General features: G+C 35.4%; 1 long non-coding RNA gene across 1 annotated transcript; it reads right to left on the bottom strand.

The window, feature by feature from the left end:
- Positions 1 to 3,688: 3,688 nt before the first annotated feature.
- Positions 3,689 to 23,493, bottom strand: LOC120425331 (uncharacterized). Its single transcript, XR_005606505.1, has 2 exons — positions 22,931 to 23,493; positions 3,689 to 4,533 (listed from the first exon to the last, which is right to left on the bottom strand). It is a non-coding gene; the product is annotated as an uncharacterized LOC120425331 (long non-coding RNA).

Raw genomic sequence — 23,493 nt, 5'->3', positions numbered from 1 at the left:
ATTCAAGAGAAATAAAAAACTGGCCATTTTGCAGATAATGGCAAAGAAAGCTGAAATCAGATCACTTGAAGAAATGTGAGTCAGTAGTTCAAGTATAATGTACGGAAGATAGTCACTTGCCTTGAAATGACAAATTGACAATCGATGGTACAACAGAAGATAGATGGGGTAATCCTGAGTTGATTCATCAAGGTGACTCGATGATTATCTGATATTTTCAGACAGCTTGAACGCATACTCAAAGATTTTGCAATCTATTTGTAATTTAAGTTAATCCAAATTGATTTATTTTGATTTTTTTATAAACGGCATTAAGCGATTCTGAATTTTAGTGTTCCAAAACAATCTGCTAAAAACTGCAGCTGACAAGAGGTACATCAAGATTTCAGACATGTTTTTTATATTTCTTTTTAAACTAGCTAAAGAAAGATGATAATTTATTCTCTCAAACTCGACACAATGATCAATCTGAATGACATTGCTTATTTTATTTATTTTTGAATATGATATAATGACAAAAATGGCGTCATCTTTTAAGCAATGGCACAAATTGATCAAGATTGTTTTGCACAAGTCATGATTGTTTGAAGGGAAGTGATATTTGAAAAAAAAAATGATATAATGGTCGAAAACAATTAAGTAGTTCTCTTCTGTTTTGCAAATCGACTCTCCTTTGTATATTTTATATTTCATTTTATCACTCAAAGTTAAATTCCCGAAATCTATTTTTTTATATGATTCTTTAAGTCATGATGAGTGCGAAATCTGGTTTCAGAAAAATCAATTTGAAAAATAGTGTTTCTTTAACGGTGCACATAATCCAGAGCTTTTGCACCAAGGTTTATGTATTTCGAAGTATTTGGAAAAATACCGGAACTATCGATATAATTCCTGATTAATTCCCTAAAGAACTGTTTACAGAAGTCTTTACAACAAAGTTTTTACTGTGCACCATTCATTTAAAATATATATATATTTTTTAGCCCGAATTGAATTTGCAATCGAAAAGAACTTTACATTTTTTCTGTTAAAATGTATCGTTCTCAAATTAAAGCTACTTTCGAATTTGTTTACAAATAAAACTTCTTAAAAAAGCACCTCTGATTTTTTTTGCGGAGCTTACAAAATATCCTTCAATTTTCATTCTGAGATTGAGTTGTTAGTTTAGCCTTATAAATAGTTTGTATCGATGAAAATGAGTTTTTCTAAGTGTCACCTAATCAATCTGTAATTTTCAAAATCGAACCACTCCGGTGTAGTAAAGTAATTTTTTTGCAATTCCGTCGTAAAACTACTTACTTTTCCTGTCATTCTTGAACGACGAAATAGCCTACTTTTCTGTACCAAAAATAACAGAATCGAATAGCAACACTTTTCAAAATAAATGCTGAAAAGTTCTACTTTTCAGCACTCAAATGGGTGCTGAAAAGTTGAACTTTTCAGCACTTGTTTCACTTTTCAACATATTTTTGATTTAAACGATGTATTGACAAAATACATGTAAATTTAACTTAAAGTTTCACTCATTGTGTGTTTTTTTTGGAATTGCAAAAAATGTTGTATGGAACTCGTTGCAAAACTTGATTTTTTCAGCACTCTTCGTATTTATCCAACTCGGTGAACCTCGCTGGATAAATGTACGACTCGTGCTGAAAAAATCCACTTTTTGCAACTTGTTGCATAAACTACTATTTAAATACAAATTTTTAAAAGTTTTTAAATTTGTTTGATCGCATTTTCGATATTTTTAAAAAATCATTTTTTTTTTTCAAAAAATCATATCTGTGAAACCAGATTTTGCATTATCATCCAAAAAAATAAAAAAATACTTATTTTGTGAATTCAACTTGAAAACAAAATAAAATGAAATAAAGAAAAGTTCGATAAAGAAACGGGTAATTTTTTTGAGAGATAACTTTTTTTCTGAATAGTCCTAATTATAATCCACAACTTTGCCCGAAGCACCAAATCGATCAGAAGATCCCTTCTAAAGATACGGGACCATCCATGAACCACGTGGTTTATTTTAAATAATTGAAGGTCTAGAGAACTACTCATCTCTGACTTAATTTTTGGATTTCAAACTAAATTAACAATCGAAGAGCATTAACAATTTTTGAAATTTTGCAATATTGTAATAGATTTTAATTTTGCCAACAATTCCTTAAGTCAACATAAGCCCTTTTGCATAACTGGTTTCTACAAACAAGTAGGTTATTAGGACTAATCGACTATAAATAGGTACACCAATAACATATATTTTTAAGAGTGCACAGCAACCAAGGAAGTTGTTGTCTTCTTATTCCAAAATTGTCAATTTTAAGGACCCAATCTTGCAGCAATCTGATTGTAAAAATTATCAAATTTTGTTGAAAACTATTTGGTAGACTGTACTTTAGGGGAGAAATAAAAGTAGTTTTGAAGATACTAAAATGTCTGCAACAAAAATCTTGGTGCAAAAGCATTGATGTGCACCGTTAAATTTATTTTTTATCGCAAGAAATTATTTTCACAAATATAAACCTTTCAATAAAAAAATCAAGCCTCAAAAATATATTTTTGAATATAAATTTAATGTCAAAAACAAAAAGTAATTTTAATAATTTGTAGTAAAATGGATCGTTTTCCAGTTGAAGCCATTCTTAAATTTACATCTTTTTTATTGTTTTATTTGTCCTATTTCAGTTACAAAATTTAAACTTTCACTTATGTGCAAAACTTTTCAGAGAAAGTTGCTTGCTTACTTTCTACAGAACCGTTTTCTACCCAATTTCAGTTTAAAAAGCTTTTCAGACGCTGGAATTGAACGTCAAAGTGCTGATATGCCAACATTAGGTGTGATTAGGTGCTCGATGTTGTGATACTTCCTTTTTCCCTGATGGCTAAAGGAATTCTTTGTTTTTTAAGTTTATTGAACCATAGATTAAAAAATGGAAAGAAAAAAATATCATAATATTATTTGGTTCGAACTTCTAAATTGATAGAATTACGACAAAAAGTGTAAATATATTAATCAAATTACACTTTTTAAGATATCTTTATGAAATATCAATGTTTAAAACTAAAGCCAACGCTGGACATCCTAGTTGTCCTCTTTTATATTATCTGTTAATCCAGCAGAACCAACAAAAAAAAAACGTTTTTTTAAAGCCAATTCGATTAGCTCGTAAAAGCTTTACGTTCCTCTCTGCTATCCCCGATAAGTAATCAAACTACACCCAGAACAGCGTCCACAGCTCGAAAAAAAAAATGCAATTGAAAATGTTAGTTCCGACAGCGCCGAAAATTCCAATGCGATGGTAAGTCACAATTAGCAAGCACCTAAACTTTTAAAGACTGGAACAATTCTGGGTGCATTCGATGCCGGTCCCCATTTGGGGGTCACCCTCGGACTCGGGAGGCGCCCAGTAGCTCGTCGGCACTCGAAAACACTCGACTGGCTAGTAAACACTGAATACACACACGATATCTGGGTGGAACCTCTTGAACGGTTCACCCCGAGAGTTCGTGTGTGCATACGAAAACAAACCGCTACTGATACGCGCACGCCCGGTTCCCACTCCCTTATCACGGTCGAGTCTCCGGCAGTCGTCGCGGTATATCAGAGAGTTCGACACATGACCAGTGCCGGTTTGGTTTTTTTTATGCCAAGAAGTTTTTAACGGTTTAAGAAAGGCGGTTTGACCTACCTGGCGGAGTATCGGTCAGGACCGAGATGTTGGCCGTGTCCACATGGGGCGCGAACGCTTCGTAGATGTCCGATTCTTCCTCGATGCCGCTCAGCTGTTCGCCTCCGATGGCATTCACCGGCATGATGATGGATTCTGCTGGAGAGCCGCTTCTACGTTTGGTTTCGACTCTTCTTCAGGGGTTTCACTTCTCTAAAAATTGCACACACTCTGAACCGCTTCCGGAACACACTTCCCGGAGTCGGGTTCGTCGATTTGCTTCCCCGTTTGGTTTTACGCAATCGCTGGACGCGATTCACTCATTATCGGCTGAACTCGACGGTATCGACGACGCGGGTTCGGACAAAAAACTGCTGTTTGCTGGATTGTGTCAGCGCCACACAGCTGAGACTCCCCACTTGACGGTCCCAGCACGGACACCAACTCACCTCACTAATTACTCACACACTGGCGCGGGCTCGCGCACGTGGTCTTGCGATATCGAACGTCGCCGTCAAGAACTTAATCGGGCTTGAGCAAAACTTGACGCGAGAGAGAGAGATTGATCCCAAAATGACTAGATTAGCACCGCTCGCGGGTTTGAACCTTGGCTTAGACTACTGTCGCGCACGAACAAACAAAAAAAACTTGAATCTCACTGATTTCTTGCTAATAATCTCACAGGTTGCTGCAGGTTGGCGTTGAAGTCGTTGAACTTCGTTGGCTGATGCAAATTCTGCTGCTGGCTGGCAGGTCATTGGTCTACTACGGGGACACGAGTACCCCAGGGCGGACTCTGAATGCATGCATGGTTCTGACCGCGTCGACAGGGCTTATGTGAGATCCTCAAAAAGCATGATGCAAGCTGTGGAAGAAAGAAAGAGAAGCGTATGTAGTCGCGGGTGATTCATAGAAAATCCCACCGGAACGTAATCCCTGCGGTGAGTTATGAAATGAAGCGGTGATGACGAGACGGAATCAATCCTCCTTGCGCCTGGAGCCTAGATATGGTATCACAAGGTCAGGCTGCGGATTAGTAGCTGTTATCGAAGCTTTTGGTTTGGGATAACCGCAGTAAATGACGTTAAGGTGGAAGCATATTTATAGCGAATGTTGGTCATGCGGACCTTTCACAGACTTCGTTTGATTCAATTGATTAACTAGGCAGGTAATATTGATGCGAAAATTAAGGTGAACAGAATTTTTAGTTGGATTTATTTTAGATTGGATTCATTGTAATACTTACAAATTTTTATATAACTGATTGCTTTTCATATGATTTTCCACAGAGAAATGACAATATTGAAATTTATTCATACATTTAATCAATTTCTTAAAAAAAAAAAATCTAATTTGGAAACTATTTAAATATAAACTATCATTGTACAGAGCAGCAAACAACCAAGAAGGTTAAATCTGCTAGAAATAAATGAATAAATAACAACAACAAAGTTCGGTTTGTCAAGCTTTTTGCTTAAAAAAAAACTCGGAAAATGAACATTTTTGATTAGACCCACCTTCATCTACATATCAACTCAGAATCAAATTGTGAACAAATGTCTGTGCGTGTGTGGGAATGTTGATCAAAATTATTACGTGGGAGGAAGGCACCAACCACCTAAAGCATAACATAGCATAGCATAGCATAGCATTGGTGTCTACCCGTAGATGCTACTTCGTAATTGACCAGGACGGTGATGTAGGAAGGGCTTCATTCATTAAAATGATTTTATGTCATAAGACTTAAAACAAAAAAATTCGCTTCGTTTCTATCGAAAACTAAAAAAAAGAAAACAAAAAAACTCATTGGTCAACGAATGCGCGACGAAAAAAAAACAATAAAAAAAACAAGAAGGAGAAAACAGAAACAGTCAACAGAACTGCGCGTATCCACAGGCACCGCACTAGTCAGAGGAAGGCACCAACCACCTAAAGGTAAATTGAGTAACTTTTTTTTTAATCTTTGCATGCCCCCTGACTTTTCATGAATATTTAAAAGGGCTAAGATAACCACAAAACAACGTATTTCCGAAAAAATACTCAAAATTTCAGCATTTTTCAACGATATCAAATGAACAGGAGTTTTGCAAACATTTTAAATATTATAGCACATTTTTTTTTAAATTCTCAAAATTTTTAACAAAAGTACGTATTTTAGAAAAAAATGAGTTTTTTTCAAAATATGGGTATCAAATGATCGGGATTTTTTCAAATATTTTAGTTTATTCGCAATTTCTAAAAAAAAAAAAGGGAAATACTTAAAATTTTCACATTTTCCAAAAAATATTCAAAATTTAAGTTTTGCTACAATATGGGCATCAAATAATCGGGATTTTTCATACATTTCATTTTATGTTTTTTGAAAATTATCAAAATTTTATCAAAACTATGTTTTTTACAAAAAACAATAAACATTTCAGGTTTTTACTATATGTAATTCTTCTTCGTGGGTTTTTTTTATACATTTTGAAGGTTATAACACATTTTTTTAAATACGCATTCTGTAGAAAACTGAAAGTTACGTAGTTTTGTGAAAATTTTGAGTGTTTTTAAAAATGTGTGATGTTACTTTCGAAATGTACGAAAAGTCCTGATCATTTTATGCTCATATTGTAAAAATACTGAAATTTGAGTATTTTTTTAAAATACGTAGTTTTGTGAAAATGTTTAGTTTTTTCAATAGTTTTTATGTTGCTTTCGAAATGTTTGAAAAAAAAACCCAGATCATTGGATATTTGGAGTATTTTTCTAAAACACGTAGTTTTATGATTTTTTTTGCGTTTAAAAAAAAATGATGTTACTTTCTAAATGTTTTAAAAAATCTTGATCGTTTGATACCCATATTGAAAAAAACTTTTTTTTTTAAACTTTTTTTTTATTAAATTTGAAATATATTGAAAAATCCTGATCAATTGATAGCCTTTATGCAATAACTATAATTTTAAGTAATTTTTAAGAAACATTGCATTTTCAAAATATGTATTCTACTGTATTTATTACCCAAGAAGTGTTATTGATATTTGTATGAAAAACTAAAACGCTCAACCAAACCACAATGAAAAAATTAGTATTTAAAATACTACATTCAACAAAAAAAAAACCATAGGGTATCCGGTAAAAAAGAACCCTTATACCCGATATGCTTAAATTACAACATAGTAGATTATGCAACAATTTGCAAACTGAATTTACAGCGGGTGTTGAGAAATGAAATGAATTGAATACACATTTTTTTGCAATTCTGGAGCACACCCTTTGTTCCCTGCTTAAATTATTAAAATTTTATCAAAAAGTATTACTTTTCGATACAATTGTTAAAAAAATAACATACTAGAATGAAGATTTTTTCAGCTCGACTCGTAAATTTATCGAACGTACACGAAAAAAAAAGAATTCCTGAAATGGTAAATACGTAAATACGCAAATATCGCGATATTTACTTTACGAGTTTTCAAACAATGCTAGTTGAGATAAATAATCCACAAGCCGTGAATAATTATTCATTTATGCCATGGCTCATTTCACTCGTTAACGTGAATAATATTCATAATTTTATGAATAAAAATTCACCATTACGATCGAAAAATATACCTCGTTAATAAAAATTCATTATTTCATGCTTAAAATTCATCAATTCCAGAATTTTTATTCCTAAATTCGTGTATAAAATTCATGAATTCTGGAATAAATTATGTTACTATTCAATTCTGCTTTCAAAAAAGTGATTTTTATGCTATTTTTGGCGATAAAAGTTGGCCGTTCGAGAATTACACGAAAGGTAAGTAGTTTCAAAACGAAATAGCAATGTGAGTTTAATGTCAGTTTTCGAATCAAAACTTTTTCATTGCGGTAAAAAAATCTAAAAATACAGAAAAATGAAAAATACAGACTATTGTAATTTATGAGGCTTTGCAGTGGACAAAAACCTTTTATAAAATATTTATTGGGCTCACTTTTGCCTGAAAACACCTTTCAAATATTGCCATAAAAACATAATTTCAGCATTTCATAAGAACTCAATGAGTCATCAAACCGAAACAAAAATATTATATTTTCACCTAACTCGGATTAACTTGGACAAAACCACACTGACGTCGTTTTTCCTCGAATTCCGATCTGGATTCAGAATAAGCTCCCTTAATCCACAAACCAGATTATGTGAAATCACATTGCTCCAGGCTGTGGTCGATGGCCGTTATGAAACCAGTTCGTTAATTGGATAAAAGGCTTTCACAGTCAGTGTTGTTTGCCACCACAAAAGCAGTTCTTTTGTCCATAAACGCAAGCCAGTGAACGACGAATGTAAAAATATTGCTGATTGAAGCTATAGTAATATAAATTGTATGGTAATATTCGGCGAACTAAATGTCACAACCTTTGACCCGCTTCAATGAATAAATTAGCTCATAATTTATTACCTTAATCGAAGTCATTACGCCGCCGTGCTCAATTTCTCAGAACAGTAGTCCCACCTGTAGTCGTCGAATAGTTGTTTGTCCTGCCCTAACATTGTTGAAAGGTTCAGACCAATTTATGAACAGTAATTTAACTATATTAAGCCTACCTAGAACCTTTCACAATGTTACCCCCCATTGCCACCGCTCCGAGTAAATTGTCTCGTTAAGGTTAATGATTTATTAGAATCTCTATCGTCTGGTGGTGGCGGCCGTCACAACCGGTGGACACCCCGTTAATAATGACGCAAAAGTCCGGATCCGGACCGAACCGGCCGCGGCTGGCACGGTTCCAAAAATGGATTTTGTCACTGCGCGCAAACACACGAAATAGTCAGGTGATCCTACAAGAGCAGCGCTGTTTATTTACTGATGGGAAGAACCTAAAAAGCTGAGCCCCGGATGGGACCGCAATTTTCCATTTCCTCCACTCCGCGCTGATGTGCTCTGCTTGTTCAACGTAACGCCCATCTAATCGGGAAATGTCGCTGTCCTTGGTGCTGGGACATTTGGGAAGATGAAGCAATTTGGGGGAAAGGCGATGTTAATGGTTACAGTTAGGGAGTGATTTGAAGAATCAGCAAAGAACATGGTTGAATGGGCTGGTTCAAGTTAAGTCGATTTGCCAAAATTATTCATTGTAATTTTTAAAATAACTCCAACAAAAAATACCGAAATCGAATTTTAGATTTGAAGATTCGTATATTTTATTAAAAGTATTTTGGGTTTACTTGTTTTGTTGTTACACAAAAAAAAAATCTTCTACTGCATACCATCCTCAATCCAAACGATTAGACTTCCCTCAGTGCTATCTTGGGTCGTCCCATGGGAACGCGACAACAGTGAAAGACGATTTGCGTTGACAGAGAAACGATTGTTATCTGGCTGGTGGGCGGAATGAGCTTCCTTTAAGTTAAAGATGAACATTTTTTACGATAGTTTTTCCGTTCTTCCACACGATTTTCTCTATTCGTTTCTGAAACCCCAGCGTAAAAGTAGAACATTGAGTTGAAAATCTGGTTGAATCTACAATCGCAACGTTCTGTAATTCAATAAATTCTATCTGAATTGCCACACCAAACCAAGAACCGTAATTGATCTATCAGATTTCTTCCGAAAGGCCACTGCAAAACCTTATTCGACAAACCGGTCGCCAAGTATTTTGCCATTTTGGCCCGACCAGCAATTACAGGGCCCATTAGAACAAATTCGGACCAACCTTTGCGTATTGACTTGTAATTCCACTTTTATTGCGCTAAATTAATCTCAAATTGTAGCACCCGTATTCGGCAAGGACTACCGGTCGTGGCTTGATCTAGATCGGTTCCACTGACCAAATGCAGAAACTTTTCTAATCCTGAGTGTCACCGGGTGCGAATAAAATGGCAAAAATGACAAAAATTATAATGATTGTCACCGTCATCGAGTTGGGGTGATCGATTTAGTTGGCTGAATCGAGGGGGAGCCAGTTTATAGCGAATGGTTGGTGGAATATTGATTTGCAATTCTCTGTTTTCGAATCAGAAAAAAAGCTTAAAAAGGCTTTACGGGGAAAGGAGCAACGAACGTTGGGGGCTTGCTTGGAATGCTAATAGAAGGTGGCACATTCCAACGCCTCGTCAATGATTTAGGATTCCGACCAGCAGCTGAATTTTGTGGTGTATTGGGATTTTCGTCACGTGCACCGCCGCCTAATTAGTTGAAGGAGTTAGGTGATTCAACAAATCCGTACTCGTTAAGTACTGGAGAATGAAACTTCTTTTAAGGAAATTACCGTAACTAACAAAAGTTCTATGTGTTGCAGATGAAAAATAGAACGATAGCAAGTAATCTGTCGAGTTTACTGTAAAAAAATGTTATGAAAACCTGCGGCGAGAGTGTCATTCTGCGATGTCGCAGACAAATTCCCTGGCTGATTTTGGAATCACAGTGTTTAGACAGCGAGTAAAATGAATCCATGCTCAAAACCATAAAATTGCTATTAATTATGGCTCTGTGAACAGTTTAAGAGAACATGATAAAGAATAATTTTTGTTGCTTTACGAATAAACAAGATCCCAGTTGTGAAAGCTTCAAAAAGTAATATTATCTGAAACATACCTTGATATGAAATTTTAAGACGAACTGATAAGTTTTGTAAATTAAAAAGAAATGTGACAAGAAGTTAGGAAAATGTATACTTTCGCTTGAATTTCGGGAATTCCCGGGAAACGGGAAAGATTTTTTTTTTCAGGAAATCCCAGGAATTCTCGGGATTTTTTTCCCGGGACGGGAAATTGGACGCTCTATCGCTAATCCTAGCGAAGCAGATCCAACAAACAGAGAAAATTTCCACTAAACGAGTAGGTTTTCAAACGGAACCAAACGATAAAGACAGCTTATGGTTGTATGGATACAACCGCATCGACTCCATAAACAACTTCCATTCATAATTTTTAAAAAATGACTATCTCGCCTTCAACTTTCTTAAGATATCTCGACTTCAACCTCTCTACTTTTGGCGAACAGTAAATTGGTTCCACTTTGACAGTTCAAAATTGAGGCCGTTTTGCGAACCACTATTCAGCACCCGGGGTCACCCATAAAAGTCTTCATACAATTTAGGCAATTGTTCATACAAAAATGGTACGTAAATATTCGAAAATCTGAAACTTTTGAATGAATTTTCTGATCAAATTGGTGTCTTCGGCAAAGTTAAAGACTATTAAAAAAAAGCTAAACGTTGGTGATTTTTCAATTAACTTTTTTTCACAAAAATGTAATCTCCCAAAATTCGTATTTTTGAATTCTTGAAATTTTTTGTATGTATTTGGGGACAGAACCCTAATAAAATCGATGTGCCTAACAACTAATTTGCCTTCGTTGACTATACCACAAATAATTTATCACTATATGGGGAATCAGTTGTTAGACAAAATGATTTATCAGGGAACCCCGCATCTTTTGACCTCATTTCGAATATGCCATCGCAAAGTACTTTAAAACGTTTTTGATCAAGGGCACCGTTTGAATTTTGCACGCTAAATTCCGGTTTTTTACTTTTTAAAATAGTGCCCATAGGGATTTTTCTCAAAATTTATTTTCCCTAAAAAAGCACTTAGCTAGCAACATCTAAACTTAGAAATATGTACCCTCCCTGTAAAGGCTTATGAATTGATCTCAGTTGAAAGGTTCTCCAAATCTCTGAATTGCAAATGTAACATCCTGGAGCAGAACTGTTAAATTCTAATAAACACTAATTGAATTGAATTGAAAATAGTGTCCATGATTAACCATTCCTGATTTCCTTGATTTCCTACAATTTCATCTAAGAAACATTGAAGATTGGACCTCTGGTTGCTGAGATACAGCGGCGTAAAGAAAAAAGAAATAGGAAAATTTAGATTTTCTAAAGGAGCTATTACACTATGCCAAACAAACAAAAACGCTCGCAAACTTGTTTGCGGCAAACTCGCAAACAAGGCAAAATGTATGCAGGCTGACGTTTGTACAAACTAATCTAGACAAACGAACAAAGCAGGCAAACTGGCAAACTTTCAAAAAGTGCGAATTTGTTTGTTTGTTTGCCGTAGTGTAATAGCTCCTTAAGTCTCACCCGAACAAACCTCGATTTTCTAATGTCGATATCTTAGCAATTATTGGTCCGATTTATAATGTTATAAAAGGAAATATTCGTGAAATTTTCCGATCTTTTCAAAAGCAATATTTTTATGTTTTTAAAATCAAGATTAAAAAAAAGCGTAATATTGAATATTTGGCCGACTTTTCACACACAAAAAATTAATTGCGAAAAATAGTTATTTTTGAACCATTTAATTGGATATATCTTATATGACAAAAAAATCATTTTTTGAGCTATTGATCATCAAAATTCATGACAAATGCCAAACCATGATTTTTTCTAGCGTGGAAAAAATGGTTGATAAAAAGCGTTTTTGGGCATTTTGAAATGTTTTTGCTGAGTTGAACATCTTGATTTTTTTTTTGCGATTTTATGATAATTTCGTTTGTTGACTTTTAAATTCGGACGCATATTTGCTGAGTTAGTTAGTTAGTTGGTCCATCTCTCACACATGATTTTTGACCAACTTGTGACATAACTCAAAAGATGCAACTTTTTGCCATCTGAAACGTATCAAAAATGAGATTTTTCAGAAATATTCGAAATTCTGAATCACCTTGATGAGTTTCTGATCAGTCAAAATAACCGATTTTAAGGAAATTTACGAAAATTTACCAGAAAATGGGTTGACTTTCGTAGTAATATATTTTAAATATGTCTAGTGTTTTTGTGTCATACGTCAAGAACTAAGTTTTTTCACTTCTTCAATCTAATTGCGCACACTTTTTTTCGATCAGTCTTTTTCAGTATTTTTTCCCTTCCCTTTTTGGTCGCAAATGAGAATCAGTTTTGTTGCGTTCCTCCAGGCGGCTGCGGATTTGCTCTCATCAATTAATCATGAATTGGTTTGAAAAATGCTCGAACATCTCGAAGGCATGGGTGTGAGGGTCTGAAAAGTGGGGCCTTTCAAAAAGTTTTTTGTTGTTTGTTTTTAAAATTTATTTTTTAGATTTGAGTTGGCCTTGACAAGATTTTCTTCACAAATGCCTCATTTTGCAATGATTTCAAATCGTTCTGGGTAACGCTACTGCCTTTGATTCTTGCGTTGATTCGTGACACACCGCGATGCCGCCGTTGTTTAATATTTATAAAGTTGTTCGCCGATTGCGGCGAATGCCTTAAAACGCTGCTGCTGCGTGTGCGTGACTTTAAGCAGGTTCGCTTAACATTTTTTGCTACCCCTTTCAGATGTTTTAGCTCGCCCCCCTTCGTGACTCCACCAGCGGATTACTAATGCATGTCAAACACGTTGAATTGCGAAGACAATTTGATTAGGTTCGATTCTCACTCTGGTAGGAGAGTCATTATGGCAAGGAAGTTGGCAGCACTGCTCAAAGCAATATGTCACTCTACGTTGAGATTTGCTGACGAGCTGGCACAAAAAAGGGTTACCCTCCTGTCTGGCCGAGAGGTGAGAGCAATAACTCTTCAACGGCGGCGAGTTGACCGATTGCCGCCATGATGGACATGGACGCGGCGGCGGTTGGTGGCCACCTCTAATTCGCCATAAACGTGACATTTCCGAAGTGTTGCTCGCTGGTCGCGACAAGAGCTTCCGCCATATTTGGCGCAGATGGCAATAAATGCACGTTTTTATTGCAGTTGAACCCCCCTCTCTGTATGGCAGCACTGGGGATGATTTTATTGCTCCTCGGTGCGGTGATGCAGTGTAATCGATGTGAACTTACAGTTTATCCATGTAAGTTTTTAAAATCGTTCAAGGAGATTTAATGGATGCTCAAATAAAGCTTAAGACAAAATAGGGGAGATATACCCATTTTCTGCACACTAAGCTGAATTGTTTTCAATATTCCGATGACTTGATCATCCCTAACTCGAATATTCTAACCAGTGCACAAGTACCTGCTGTACAATTTATCGTTCCCTCGCCAATCCACTTGAGTCCATCCTGTGTGCTCCCCTAATCGAGTCCGGTAATTAAAAATCGATTCCAAGTCGACATTAATTAATTTCGACACACATATCTGCCTCCGCTTGGGTCGAGTTGGGTGACTGACTTTCAGCAGCAGCAGTAGCAACGCAGCTGTCTCGGCGTATAACTTGGCAATCCGTTTCACTATCAGAGCAGTTTTATATTTATCGCTCTAGAGCTTCACATGAGCTCTCACATTTCTGTCGTCTTCAATTACGTTCTGATTAGAGCAGTTTCACGAGTCATTTCACAGTTGAGAACAAGTTGAAAGATAAATTAAAAAATATGTTTTTTTTTTTCATCTGAGCAATTCTCTACGGAATCGGTCTTTTTCTTTAATTTTAATTTTTGTTTTTTTTTAATCCGACTGAAACTTTTTTGGAGCCTTTGGTATGCCTTACGAAGCCATTTTGCATCATTAGTTCGTTCAAATAATTTCCTATACAAATTTGGCAGCTGTCCATACAAAAATGATATTTGAAAATTCAAAAATCTGTATCTTTTGTAGGAATTTTTTGATCGATTTGGTGTCTTCGGCAAAGTTGTAGGTATGGATATGGACTACACTGAAAAAAAATGATACACGGTAAAAAAATGGTGATTTTTGATATCACTTTTTGTCACTAAAACTTGATTTGCAAAAACACACTATTATATATTTTTTTATTTTTTTGATATGTTTTAGAGGTCATCAAATTCCAACTTTTCAGAAATTTCCACAATGGGCAAAAAATCTTTGACCGAGTTATGATTTTTGGAATCAATACTGATTTTTTTTTCAAAAAATCGATATATTTGTCGAAAAAAAATTTCTACTTAAGTTTTCGATTTAAAATCGAATTTGCAATCAAAAAGTACTTCAGTGAATTTTTGATAAAGTGCGCCATTGTCAAGTTATAGCCATTCTTAGGTAACTTTTTTGAAAATAGTCGCAGTTTTTCTTTTTTTAAATTAGTGCACATGTTTGCCCACTTTTGAAAAAAATATTTTTGAATAGCTGAGAAAATTTTCTATATTTTGCTTTTCTGAACTTTGTTGATACGACCCTTAGTTGCTGAGATATTGCCATGCAAATGTTAAAAAACAGGGAAATTGGTGTTTTCAAAGTCTCACCTAAACAACCCACCATTTTCTGTTGTCGATATCTCAGCAACTAATGGTCCGACTTACAACGTTAAAATATGAAACATTCGTGAAATTTTTTGATCGTTTTGAAAACAATACTTTGTAAATTTTTGAATCCAGACTAACATTTCAAAAGGGCCAAACATACAATATTACGCTCTTTGGAAATGTTTGTCTTAAGCCGAATTGTTTTTGCATGAAATTTCGATTTTTTCAAAAAATCACTATTTTTTTCAAATGTTCATAACTCGACGACAGATTTGTTGCCCATACTTCTCTATGGCTCAAAAGTTGCGGGGTTTTGTCCCCTAAAACAAATAAGAATAATCTCGAAAATAAAATAAATACGTATTTTGGGAAATTGAGTTTTTGTGAAATGAAAGTCAATTAAAAAATCGGTATTTTTTTCCGTGTACCTATTTTTCTCAAAAGTCCTCAACAGCAGTCAACATTGTATGGAGACTTGTATGGGTGAACCAAATGACACAAAATAGCTTCTTTGGTCACAGGGAAGGCCCCCAGAAAGTTTGAGCCAAATAAAATAAATACAAAAAATAAAAATGATCGAAATCGGACGATTTCGTAGAGAATTGCTCATTTTTGAAATCATACATTTTTTCAAAACGAGCAATTCCATGTCAAATAGGGAATCGGTTGTACCCGACTCTCCCCGATTTAAATGAAACTTTGTAGACATGTGTATATGGAGCCAGTTACACTCGATAATGAAATTTGAGAAGGGCGTAAGTGTTTTAAATATTTTTGTATTTCGTAATTTAAATATTGCTGTATCTCGGAGCCGTTGCATCGTATCAAAAAGTGGTCAAAGACAAACTTGTAGTAAATTTGACGGGCTTTCCGAAAAAATAAACTGAAAGAAAAAAACACACTACTTTTATGAGATTTTTTGATTTTTATGTTTAAAAGTCAAATTTGAAGGTGAGCCCACGATTTTTTTTGTTCAAATTTTTTGTGAAAATAGCCTAAGATGTTACAAAAAGACTCACGAAAAATGCAGGATGGAGCAACTCACCTAAAAAAATACAAAAATCATTTACTGAAACTGTTTTTTTGAAAAGTGCTCTAAACGTCAAAATTTTCAAAAACCGAATACGGGAATCGATTTTCCAGACAATTTTACATAAAAGTCTCCATATTGACCATTGTCCTAAGTCCAATCCTCGTGAAGTTACAGCGGTTTTAAAAATAAAAATGTTGAAAAAATTGGGTTTTTCATGGTTTTTGGCAATTTCTATAAGACAGACTTGATTTTTAAGTCTCGAAAATATTTTTACCGGAAAGCTCGTCCAATTTCCCATAAGTTTGTCTTTGACCACATTTCAATTGGATGTATGGGCTTACAGATATAAGCTAATTACATTGCTAATAACTAAAAACATAATATTTTTTCAGTGTAGTATAGTAACCTGGATAGTAAATTAGCTTATATCTGTAAGCCCATACATCCAATTGAAATGTGGTCAAAGACAAACTAATGGGAAATTGGACGAGCTTTCCGGTAAAAATATTTTCGAGATTTAAAAATCAAGTCTGTCATATAGAAATTGCCAAAAACCATGAAAGACCCAATTTTTTCAACATTTTTATTTTTAAACCCGTAAAACCGATTCCCGTATTCGGTTTTTGAAAATTTTGACGTTTAGAGCACTTTTCAAAAAATCAGTTTCAGTAAATGATTTTTGTATTTTTTTGGTGAGTTGCTCCATCCTGCATTTTTCGTGAGTCTTTTTGTAACATCTTAGGCTATTTTCACAAAAATTTTGAACGAAAAAAAAACGTGGGCTCACCTTCAAATTTGACTTTTAAACATAAAAATCAAAAAATCTCATAAAATTGGTGTGTTTTTTTCTTTCAGTGTATTTTTTTTCAGAAAGCCCGACAAATTTCCTACAAGTTTGTCTTTGACCACATTTTGATACGATGCAACGGCTTCGAGATACAGAAATATTTAAATTACGAAATACACAAATATTTAAAACACTTACGCTCTTCTCAAATGTCATTATCGAGTGTAACTGGCTCCACATACACAAAAATGGCTTATATATGCCTAGGATAACATGTCTACAAAGTTTCATTGAAATCGGAGAGGGTCGAGAAAAAAGTACCTAAAAAATTCCTGTTTTGGGCTGGAATTGCTCGAACAATAATTTTAAGAACTGCTCAGGGTTTAAAAAATGAATAATCTAACAATAATAACCTAACAAAGATAGCTTTCTTAAAAATTATGATTTTATATGAATATTGACAAATTATGAAAAAAAGTATTTTTTTGCAAAAAAAAACATACTAAAGGTCACTACACATTTATGAGTTCATTTTTTGAATAATAAAAGTATTTTCAATCGAAAAGTATTTTTTGCAACTTCGCAACAAACAAATTTTTCTTTCATGAGTGCTATAATTGTGAACTTTTCAGCACTTGCGAAATAATAATTGATGTTAAGCTACTACATTTAATGCTTTCAATTTAGAATGCAAAATGTTAAAGCGAGTACCTTTGCTATAAATTTTCAATCATATTTCAGTAGAATTTGCCTCCAGCTCCGAAAAAGAACAACATCAACATGACCAGGTGCTCTGGATCCCAGTGTAGAGGCACACACAGTCTGTGGCAGTAATTGCATTACTCGCAGCAATTTGCTAGAAACGAACCGAACGTCTGACTTCTGCTCTACGAAAACTGAACAGAACAGAATAAACACAGAGTTGGGCCGGCCAGCCATCCAGCCAGGAACTAGTTCATTCCGGTACAGTCGCGTTTCGCTGAGCGAGCCAAAACTCGTTTCCATATATGGACGGCCAGGAAACTCCAACCTCCTCTTCTAGTTGTGCACTGAATAAAATTAAGTGGCGAATCCTATTTGCGGTGCTAAGGTTACGAAGAATTTGCTGGAACACAATTCCGCAATATTTTTCAAAACTGTTTTTTTTCTCTGTGCACTTCTCCAGTCAGGGACGGACTCGGGGACCTGCGTGTTCGCTCATGAATGAACACGAGGTTCGCTTCGGTTCTGTGTGTTTTTTTCTGGTTCGATTCTTCGATCTGCTCGGCGCGGAACGGGGTGCGCATCTGGTAAAGGATTTTTTTACGATCATCCACCAGGGGTAATCACCAATAAAGTACTAACACAATCAACACACGCGCGGTAAGACACCCGCACATAAACAGCAGCACCATTGGGTTCAGGGAAGATTAGTGTTGCTGTTTTTCCGGGCTCGTTTTCTTTTTCGTTTTTACGGTGGGCCGTATTTTCATATTGGTGTTTACTGGATGAAGGAGGAAAAAAACAGGGAAAATCGATATCTACACAGAAGTTAGCTTTGGTTCGTGGTCCGGCGAGCAGTTCCAGACATTCAAAAAATGTTATTTATGATGGATTATTCTGGCATTGAATTGATGATTATTTATGTTGTGTTTTTAATCCTGACCTTTGCAATGATTAATAAAAATATTTTGCTTTATATTTTCAAATATAAATTGCACAAAACACATTACATGAAAAAAATGTTCGTGTAAATGGGAATATATTTCATCTTAATAATAATGGAATGGGTATTATTATTATGTCAGAAAAGTGTGTATTTTTAATTTTGCTAAAATGTTAAATTTACCACTTTTCTAGTGTAATGACACATTTTAATCTAAATTGAGGTAATACTAAATCTTCCGAATTTACACAATTTTTTACCGTGTATGCGGAAAATAACATATTTTTTTTACTTAAATAAAATCGAGATATGTTTAAAAAACTATTTCTAAACTCCTTCAGCAATTTATTGAACAAATTCTTTAAAAGTCAACATTGTTTTGAAAATTGGTTATACATTGTATAACAAGCTCCACTACCGAAATCAGGTAAAATTTTCTGTGCACCAAGATAGCAGGAAAATGTATAAAATATTTAAGGACTTTATTAAATATAAAGCTTTTTTCCGAAAGAAAAAGTTTTTTTTTGCGTTTCCAGTCCGAAATATTCTAGAAGAGATGATTATAAATTCTACGATTTTATTAGACCTGAATCTTGTGATGGACAATTGATTCGCGATCCAAAAATTAAAAAAAAAATGCTCCAAGCTAAGCCATGACAGCTGTCACGGATCCATTCCCTTAGAGGTTTAGTCCTTAGATTTTATTCTTTGTAAAAAAAACGATATTATTTTACCAATTGAAAAAAACAAGTTATGTAAAAATATTAATTAATTTTTGAATCGAATATTTAGAAAAGTAATAATAAAATGATAAAGGATTCAAATGAGTTCTTGAATCGAGTTTATTTTGCGTTTTTTTTATTTCACACAACAGTAGGGGAGAGTGGGGAGACTTGATCCCCGGGGACACTTGATCCCAAGCCTGTATCTCGTCAGCATGTAGGTAAAACAATTAGCTTTGTTCTAGAAAGTTGTGCGAAATTGACTAAAACTCATTGTAGAAAACAAAGAAAAAAAAAAATAAAAAATGTTTGGATTGAGTTACACACATTTTTCTAAAAAGTGCTGCAAAAAACTTCCAAGAGATCTTTTTTCTTTGTTTTGATAAGAATAGAAAACACTCAAAAATAATTCAAAAAAATATGTTTTATACTCTAATTGTTTGAAAAACATATCAACTCCAAAACCCTTACGCATTTGACGTTAAATTTATCGTCATACTATTTTTACAATCAATTGTTTAAAAAAAGTGCGTTTAGGGAGACTTGATCCCTGCATTTTTAACATTCACTGGAATCAGCCTCAAGATTAAATAATTGGGCTGGGTTTTCGTACATAGTTTCCTTTAGTATAGTTGTACATAACTTACTGCAGTTTGAACCATTTTTCAAAAGTTTTGTATACAAAAATTACCAGCTTTTGTAAACATGCTCAGTTTTGGTCTTAAAAAGAAAATGTTAAGTTTTTAAATATTTTGCATGCTAAACTTGTGATATTTTGAACACAAACGTACAGGTTTAATGTGAAATTGCTGGAACTTATAGAAAATTAAAAGTTTGAATGAATAAAAAACATTTTGCTTAAGATTTCTTCAAAATTTTGAAAGGGGGATCAAATTACCCCCAACATTTTGAAAATGCCGGTTTAAAATAGTTTTTTAAAACGCTTGGCATAATTCGAAGAGTTTATCTGATGAAATAACCTTATCAGCCAAACATAGTTGAATGTTTAAGCTTTCGATTCATGCAAAAAGATCATAGTTTTGGGAGAAATTGACAGAGATATGTGCGATACAAAAAAAGGGGATCAAGTCTCCCCACTCTCCCCTAAACTGCTCATGTACGCACAAATGTCCCATTAGGATGGAATCGAGTCATGTGGGAATGTTGAAAATGATATGAATCCAATCAGCAACACATTTTTTGGGTCCCTAGAATTCCAAACAACCTTCCAAAATTTAGGTGCGATTGGTTAAACCCACGAATGACGCAAAGCGAATGAAATTTCCGTCCCGCCCGTGTGGATCAATCGGACCGCGCACTGGACTCACAAGCCAGAGGTCGCATGTTCGAATCCCGCGGCGGGCGCTCTAAAATTCTTTGTGTTAATATGGGTATTCGGCGCCGTCGCTCCGTGCCATACTTTCATACACTTAGGAGCCCAGGGCGGCGAAGTCCTTGTAGATAAAAGGAAGACACTAGTGGTTGGTACTAGCAATGGTGGCCGACAGCTATAAAGTCAACTTCGTTCGAATGAAATTTCAATGGAAATTTATATGAGGAAACATGCATTTTGACATTTTTGACTTTACAAAATTCATATTTTGAAACTTAAACCAAAAAAAAGATACATAGTTTTCAAAAGTTGTGTATTCAAATAATCTTTGAAACTTACATTTTCTGCCAACATTGCCATGGAACCATGAACAAAAAAAAATAACTTAACTGTTGTTAGAGTTTGACGAATATTACATAAAATCGTCATAATGTTCAAAAGACATTATTTTGTTAAGTTGCACCCCAATTCCTCAAATATATAATAGTTTGCGAAAGTTTTTGCTTGACATTGGCAGTGTTGACAAAAAGTGTGATTTTTACCGAGTTCTAAATGTCTTGTTAACTTTTGATAGAAGCAATTTAGCATTATTAAAATTTTGATTTCGACGACAGAAAGTAGTTTGCTTGACAGATCACATTGACTAGAAAAAAATGTATAGCAATTCCTTCTTATTCTCGTACTTGCGAGATAAGGTATTGGAGCAGAAAATACAATAAAAAAATGGGCAATTGTAGAAAATTGTAGGATTGTCACATCATCTACAACAACAAAGTTTTCAAAGATTGCTCACAGATCATTGACAGAGTGAGTAAACCGACTTTAACTCTTTCGCAAACATCTCCGTTGTCACATTCCAGACACACCGCGGTTGACACTTCCTTTTGCAAAGTTCATCGCGTTCCATTTCATTGTTTATGAATCAGTAACAGTGGAATGAAACAGAGAGACAGGTAAGTTTGTACTACGCTAATAAGACTACAGCTGCAAGGATCAACAACATCGTAGCCGCAGAGCACACACCGACTGACTTATCTCGTCTTAAACCGTGTATGTTTACCTTTACTCATGGTTTTTGTTGACGGTGTGCAAGTTGGGTTTAAACGTGTGTTGGTGTGTTGGTATTTACTTTTCATTTCCCACACCACGCAAACACAAATTTCATTGTAAATAAATCGACACTCAAAAAAATATTCACGTTGAAGCTACGTGAAAAGCTATGTGGTATTTTTCCACTAAAGTTTTCACGTAACTTCTACGAGGCGGCCCTAGTAGAAACGGAATTTGCTTGGCCAGATCATTTCACGTCGTTTCTACGTGCTTCACACGTAAAAGCTAAATGAATCAATTGATGATTTCTACATGTTTGTTGTAGTAAACATTAAAGGAACCTTCTTGTACTAATATGGTCTAATTTCAGATATTTTTTTTATCAAAAAGAAAAAAAAAACAAGCAATGCAGATCTAATTCAAATTTAAAACATAGTTTTATTCAATTTTCCTTTGCTAACATGGTAAAAAAAGGCCCAGTCTCTCATGAAACCGACGTTCGTGCGTAGCTTTCTGTTTCCGCTGCACTTTGTGGCCGCACGGGAACCCGTTTCAATGTCGTTGTCGTTAGTTGCGGTACTTCTGTCCGTGCCACGTTAAGGTGGCTGCACATCACCAGGGGGGGTTCTTTGTGAGCAACTAGGCAAAGTTTCCGATCAAGTTGGGTTCTCGGATGGTTGGCCAGTATGGCGTGGCCAGAAAGATGTTAAAGATGATTGGGGCGACCACGTTCAGCTCTCAAATTCCTTGCACGGGTTCGTTGATCTTGCCGGATACAGCTTGTTGCTTCGAACAACTTTGGCGAGGGTACCACACTGGCCAAGGCCGACGATAAGATGGCCGCAAATGAACATCACACTCTTCCGGAGCACCCCGGCAAGTGTCCGCAATGTCCGTGACATGTTCGGTTGCGTCGATCACCACGACCAACCGCTTATATTAGAACTGGCCAGAATCCAAGTGGCCACCGGTAAAAGTGTGCTGCTTCCAGAGTTCGGCCGCTGCAAAAAATAAATAAATAATTATTTATAAATAAAATCATTCAAACTTAATTTAACTTACTTTCTATTCTATTTTTGACAAAATTTTGCGAGAACAAGTTCGGCAGCCAGTCTTCGCCGGACGCCATCAATTTTCATACTAAAATAATCACGTAGAAATTTCGACGAATGGTGCATTCGAGTTCCGTTGAAGTTACATTTCAAAACACATACAAATTACAAGGAAAACCCTAGTGGAAAAATACCATAAGGCTTTTCACGTAACATCAACGTGAAAACATTTTTTTGCCAGTACACTTTCACATTATTTTTACGTGTGTCACGTAAAACGAGCCTAGCGAGGGGAAAATCGGGGTTACGTGATTTTTCAGGTAGCATCAACGTGTAGATTATTTTGAGTGGAGCAAACACATTGTAAATAAATCGAGCGCCCGTTTTTTTTTTCTTTTTTTTTTGCAAACGGTGGTCAGAATCTTGTGCAACCAGAATTCTGCACCAAAGTTCATGCTCAAACAAGCAGACGTCATTAAATTCGTGCGAACCGGAAGTGAGAGGAGATTTGGACTTACCCGCAGTGCTGACCATAAATTGTTATATTTCTTCCGCTGTGCGATTCGCTACTCTTATTCTTCGTTGCAAAAAAGTAAAAAAAAAAACAACACTGAGTGAGTAAATGCTGCGAGCTCCGTTATCGAAAATAATTATTCTGCTTCAGCTCGTACTGCCTTGTTTCTTCTGGTAGCGGATTTTAAGACTCTCTGGTTTGACCCGATTTTGGTTGAAATCAACCCAAAAAAATTGCTGAACTGTCAACACACAAAACAGCCACTCGGCACCGTAATCAATATTTAGATCCAAGAATGCGCCCGATTTGGACCACGGGCACGCTTCACTAATCAAATAACCCCGTCATAAATTGGCAAGAACTGGCCCCACGCAATAGGGTCGACCACCAGCAAAACCACACCACTGACGGCACTATTTGCGATAAGACATTTTTCTTCCGTCACTTTTTTTTCACTGCTTATCCAACCATCCGAAACATCGGTCGGACACAGTTTCGAGAGCACTATTCGTGCGAGCGGCAAGGACTTCCCCGGAAGTGGCCGGAACCGTCCGACAATGGCAAGAA

Source organism: Culex pipiens, chromosome 2, assembly GCF_016801865.2.
Source record: "Culex pipiens pallens isolate TS chromosome 2, TS_CPP_V2, whole genome shotgun sequence".
Taxonomy (NCBI): Eukaryota; Metazoa; Arthropoda; class Insecta; order Diptera; family Culicidae; genus Culex; species Culex pipiens.
Note: the sequence above shows the minus strand (reverse complement) of the source record. Positions and strands in the feature narration are given on the sequence as shown.